The sequence below is a fragment of the Echinops telfairi genome, unplaced genomic scaffold (assembly GCF_000313985.2).
Source record: "Echinops telfairi isolate 266 unplaced genomic scaffold, ASM31398v2 ScPeMD7_18;HRSCAF=68, whole genome shotgun sequence".
In the NCBI taxonomy this organism is placed as follows: domain Eukaryota; kingdom Metazoa; phylum Chordata; class Mammalia; order Afrosoricida; family Tenrecidae; genus Echinops; species Echinops telfairi.
The window spans coordinates 70061438-70067894 of NW_022103915.1; the positions used below are offsets into that span (position 1 = coordinate 70061438).

At 40.1% G+C, this 6457-nt stretch overlaps 1 protein-coding gene and 1 pseudogene across 3 annotated transcripts in view; both read left to right on the forward strand.

Annotated features, from left to right (window-relative positions):
* Positions 1 to 6457, forward strand: part of SLC25A21 (solute carrier family 25 member 21) — a 459237-nt gene that overhangs the window by 299638 nt on the left and 153142 nt on the right. The window lies entirely within an intron of this gene.
* Positions 2496 to 2587, forward strand: LOC115868788 (annotated as a pseudogene).

A 6457-nucleotide genomic window follows, 5' to 3' on the forward strand; every position in this document is an offset into this window, starting at 1 on the left:
TGTGTGTGTGTGTGTGTGTGTGTGTGTGTGTGTGTGTGTGTTATTTAAAGAGTCAGAATGCATATTGACGATTCTTTGACAGCAGAGGTAAAACCACCAGGAACAGATCTGTTTATTGAGGACTGACAGCTTTATAGCTAACATAAAAATAATCTAACGTTCATTGGGCAAATGTTTGGGCTCAGGATTAACTGAAACTACTGAATAGAGAAAATCTTTTCATCCTATTCATACTTCTCAAATAATAGTTGGGATCAACTACATAAAAACATTCTGTGCTGATTTCTTTAATGCTATTCCTTTAATTCATCCCACTGCTCACCCTCCGCCACGTCACTACCCCAATTTACATTTTACGACAGGAGTTTGAAGTAAGTAAAACCTAGAGAGAAGATGCTACCTTTCAGAGACCTATTGCCCCAGAACTTACATAGGCCATGCAAGCTGTCTAGATAACAGTGAAGTGATCACTCTAAACCACACAGCTGGTGATATAAACGGTCTTTTTCTAGTGTTTGCTGTGGCTTCTACATAACGAGTGCTTGGATTTTTAAAAAATTCACAGTATTGTTGAGAAAAGCAGCACTTGTTTTAAAGCTTGTTTTAAACTGTTAGGAAGTCTTTCTTTTAGCCAATTCTCAACAGCATCATACTGCTGACTTTACTTTGAAGGGTCATTTTCTTCTATTCTAAAAACGGGTTACTGTTTCTATTTGTGGAAATATTACTCTTTGAACACAGATGAATCATGTAATTTTAAAATGTTTATGTTAGTTACAATTATCAGTAATATCTGTTTTCATAATATCTTTCCTTCAAAAAGTAAAGAATTTTATACTCATTTAACTCATCCTTAAAAAAAAAGTGAAACTCACTGCCATTAAGTTGATTCCAACTCATAGTGACACTATATTGGGTTTCCAAGACAAATCTTTAAGGGAATAGACAGCCTTGTATTTCTCCAGTGGAGCAGCTGGTGGGCTTGAACTGTCAACCTTGTAGTTAGCAACCCAACCCTTAACCCACAGCATCACCAGGTCTCTTTCCAAGAAAGGTTCAAGTCAATGACTACTGCCTCTCTTTTTATCAAGCCCAATGACCTCACTTTATACCCAGGGCCCTATTTTCCACTGAGTAAAGCAAATGGGAGTGGGGTTGACAAGGAAGGGTCACAAAGGAGCCACTACCGAGCTAGACATAGAAACCAAGTGCCCCAAGGTGGTTAAACGTAGTGCATTGACTCTTCCAAGGAGGAAGAGTCTTATCTTACCCGATAAGCCAGTAAGCATTGTTCAGTACCAATTAGTAAGCAAGCACAAGTAAGTTTGTGCTTACCTTGCTTACTGGGTACTCTGTCCCTGTCAGGGATTGTAAATTTGAAAAGAAGCTTTGATTCCCTGGTAAAGTGATGTGGGGTTGGGAGATAGACAGATTCCAGCTATACCTAGAAGCAGACTCTCTGATGTGGTGAAACAATATAAAATTGTTTACTACAGATTAGTAAGCACAATGGGCCCATGTTTACCTAGACAGTGCATCTCCTGACAAAGTGCAGACATTCGTATAACGCGATTTCCCTTGGAACCGCAAGTCCCTTTACGTATGGTTAGCTTTTTGTGAGTGTTCCTGTCTCCTGGACTGAATGGATGGACTCTGGAATATCTTGAGACTGATATTTTTATAAAGAAACTTTATATCAGGTGTGCACCTAAAGCTAATTCACCAGGGAGGCAGTCATGCTACTCAAACGCCCCTATCCTACCTGTCCACCTCTGCATCCTTGGATCTGGTCTTGTGTCTGATTTCTAGGAGGAATTCTATGAATGTTGAGCTAAACTATATATTTAAAACTCTTTAAAAAATTGATTTGGCTGTTGAACATAAAAGGAGAATGACAACTTTATTTAATTTTTATTTGCTCCAGAAGTACCCTATTTTGTTCTCCATAGACTTTATTTATTCTTTAATGCTTTTTTACCATCATGTCCATGCTGCTGGTGATTGCCTGCATTTTTAAGCATTGTTGTGTCTTAAAATGCAGAGGTTGTTTATAGATTGGTAATTATGGCATCTATAGAATGTTCATATTGTTTCTAGAACATCGATTTGATGGCTTCTCTCAACAGCTAAGTGACCGAGAGGCTAATGGCCCCATCTTCTGTGTTCCATGGTGTAACCCTTCTCTTTCTGGAAAAATGAAGCAAAGCCTTCCCTCCCTTGATGAAACCCTGCCACTGTCCTTCCGTGCACTTCCGATGGCTTTGAAACACTGGAACAACGCCTTGGCAGTGTGAGGGACCTTGTTCTGAGGGAGTTGGATGCGTGCTGTATAGCCAGTGAATTCTGCACCTCTCCCCCTATAGCAGTGGTCTTCAACCTTCCTCATGCCGTGACCCTTTAATACAGTTCCTCATGTTGTGGTGACCCCCCAACCATAAAATGATTTTCTTTGCTACTTCATCACTGTAGTTTTGGTACTTTTATGACTCGGGTGCATCGCTTCTCGGCCTTTTGGCTAAGATCAAGTGTAGAATCAGGTGACCCCTGTGAAAGGGTCGTTTGACCCCCAAAGGGGTCATGACCCACAGGTTGAGAACCGCTGCCCCATAGCCACTCACTCCAGGCTGATCTGCATGAGGTGCCTGTGCATTGTCAAGGCCAGCTCATGATGCTGACGTGGTTCTCTTACTTATTCTGAGGGGTAGGTTCCTGGATGGTGGGACTGTGTCTCCTCTGGGTTGCCAACAGGAATCACAGCTCAGCGGACACACCACTACTTCCTGTTGTCCAAACCAAAGACTAGTGTCTTCCTTAGAGCCTTGGCGTCACCCTGAATGGACTCTCCGTGAAGCCAGAGATGACTTCCATGATTTGTTCTGATAGTCTCAACTTCGGAAACACACTCTTTCCCAGTTTGGGGCATCTGTGATTAGACATCTAGAGGTTGCAAGTTGTCCCTTGTAAACACATCCTTCCTTTAGAAGCACAGACCTCTACTGACACACTGCGTCTAAGTGACTCGTGGTTCATTTTAAGCTTTCCTTAAGATGTTTGAAGTTTGTTAGAATCTGATAGACAAGCAGCATTATGGAGCCAGGTAACGATCGGACCTCAAAAGACTGCCTTCAGTCTTCCTAAGGAGTTAGGACGTGCAGGGAACTAGTCAGAGCACAGTTGGCTAGTTGTAACTTAAGTTGATCAAACTCACCCCTTCCATTTTGATTTTTCAGACCTTAATCATAAAAATTCATTTTTAATTCAAACTTTAGGATTCTTTTGTGTAGAAGAATGAGTCTGTTGCTGTTTTCAAAACTATTTCTAAGTTGCAAAAATTCTCTCCCTCTCCCCACTCATGTTTTTAATGATTCCTGAATCCTCCATTCAGTCTTGGTTCCCACAGTCAGATCAGCAGAAGGTGTGAGGAACTGCCATTCTTCCCTTAGTAATTGAAACCACGGAAGCAGATAACAGCTCTATTCTGTCAAATAGATGCACTACAATCTTTGTGTAAACCATATACCGCTCGGTAGCATCATAAAGTCATGTTTTAATTATGTTTTTAAGTCAATTCTCTAAAAGCCCTCGTCAAAAAACAACTTAAATCGATCTTTTTTTCAACTGTACTTTAAAAGTCATTATAATAAGCTATACTCATGCTGGGGTGGCCTGGAAATGTCCTCATTTCCCCCAATTCACGAAGCCATCATAAAGTTTTCACTAGAATGGTCTTCGGGACTGCAAGTGTGGTGTATGGTTAAAAACAAATGCAGTAAATCTATAAATGCATGCTGCAAGAAAATGTGGATTACTTGAAATTTATGAGATTTTTACAACGTTTATTTTGGAGTGAATTTCACTTATGCTCTGAGCCATTTACATAAACAAAACTTTAAGTTTTATTTCTTGGACAAAAGTCTTACTTTACTAGGATGTTTATGCACATTATCATAAAAGCAGATTTGCAATTAAAATATTGATTTATTATATAATTATGTCCTCTAATCCTGTTTCGATCGGTTCAAGTATATTACATAACAGGGTATGTGTCCGTTACAAGAATCATTGCTATTTGTTTTATTTAAAAAGTAAGGGTTAATTTTCCCCCATTTTCTTCTTTTGAGGAAATAAAAAATATTCTTGGAGAGAAATGAAAACGTGGACATCACTAATTGGGAAACACCCTCTTACTCATTCCTGCTCTGCTGTTAACACTCTGTACACCTGCCTGTGATTGCACATGCTCATTGCCTGCATGATATTTTACCTACATGAAACTTGGCCAAGGGCCTTTTTATATGCATCTGTCTTGATGCTTGATGCTTGACAACTTCATCTTTATTAACTATGTATTTTACTTTGAGGTTACATCTTATTCGCTTTCCAGGTCTGGTTGTTTTGGGTTTATTTCATTGCCCAATAAAATAAATGTGTTTCATGAACTTCTTTGATATGCTTCTTCTTGCCAAGTTTTTCTACTTCTTTGTGGATCTGCACAATGAACATTTTACTACAGGTCTCTTGAAGGTGTGTGTGAGTTGATGGAGTTCCATTGTATACATAAAACCAAGCCAAAACTTGCCATTCAAAAGATAAAGCCAGCAGAGAATAAAGGCCATATGTCAATAGAGAAAAAGACTCACTACAGCTATTTTTCCCTGCTTTGTGTTTACAGCTATTTCTATGGAAACTGCACGTGGATTTCTGGAGATTGAATTTGACCCCGGGGATGTACACAAGTCATTCTGAAAATATTTGGTCCATTAACATTGGGTTTATCATATACTTATGCTGTCCTTTCTCCTGAACTGATGACAGCCACAACGAATACGACACCTATCAGACGATCATGGTATTCATGGCAGTGTGTGTGTGTGTGTGTGTGTGTGTGTGTGTGTGTGTGTGTGTGATGTTTAGGAGGAAAAGTGAAGGCATACAAAGGTAGACCAGACAGCTTATCCCATAGGATCATTGTATAGATTAGTATGTTAGTTGCTCGCACATGTTGCCTCACTGCCAGAAGTGTGAACCTCGGATTCTATGTATTTGGATTTTTCTGTTAGTGGCGTTGAAGAACCAGATGGAATTTTCCCATCTATCACCTTCATCCCCATCCCCCCATACTCTACCTCTCATCTCCATGTGAGTATCCTGTGATAAGATCTTGCCTGAAAAATGCACAGGCAGTTCATTCAGACTGGCCTGTACAGGTGGAAGAAGGGGTACAGAATGCAGCTGTAGCACAGCATATAGATGACTTCCCAGGTTCCCAGTGAATTTCTGATTAGCAGATTTCTAATTGGGAAGAGACTCTCCTGTTGCCTTTTCCACACAGTATAGAGAGGTGCTAGGAGCACAGTATCTTTGCCCATATTTCGCTTGCTTACTCCTCAGTTTTTCTCCTTTTGTTCGAGCTAAGCATGTTTGCATACATGTATGGGTAAAGATAACATTTATATTTTACCCATATTGGAACAAACGAAACAAGAAAGACACGATATCAGAGGATGAGGGCGCGAGAGGAAGGCAAGGCTTAGCTGAAGGAAGCAGCAGAGCGAGTGGCTGTAGGAAGACAGCACCAGAGTTGAAAGGGCTGCCTTTCAGATGCAGCGTGTCAGCTGTGGAGCGGGTCTTTCATAGAGGTCGGAGTCAACGGAACGATGGTTTCTCCTCAGGGTAACTGCGCGGGTGGTGGTCTGAATAGGGCATCTTAGTACCATATCCTATATGGTACTATTCCTATACAGTGCTATTACATTTTTTTATCACAAAATATATTGAGAAAATGCAACTAGTCCAAAAGTGTCTGTGTGTGTGTGTGTGTGTGTGTGTGTGTGCTGATAGATTAAACCTTGTGGGTTTAAAGACCAAAAGTCACAAAGTAAATGTGCAAATTAAGCTTTTACTGTATGAGAGTATCCACATAACTTATTCTATTGTGGGGTTTTTGTTTTTTCAGGAAGGCATTAATGGATGGTGTTCTCTCTTGCCCTATACTTTGGACATTTCACAGTTTATTAGCAACTTGATCACAGACCAATTTTTCTATTTATTTAATACTTGGGCCAAATTTTTGAAGGGGAAGGAATATATTACTGCTCTTAACTGTGGATTTTCAATTATCCATGTGGTCTGCCTCGCATTAACAGGAATAGTTGAGAACTGGGCTGCAGAATACAGATTTGTATCCATCTGAGAATGCTGCTGGACACATGAATTTTATAGGCGTCCGTTAAAGCCCCTTCAAAAAGGTTGTATTTTGGTGGAGAGCTCTGAGGGGAAACCTCATATACATACTCTCTTTGACACACACACGTTTCTCTTTCTCCTAAAATGTAAACTATCGCTTTATTTTCTCACCCTCTTTTATGTGTTTCTCCTCAATAGGAATAGAAAACTCCAAGTTCAGGGATATGGCTGTTTCTTTATGTGCCCTTGCTGGTGCTAGATATTTAGTAAG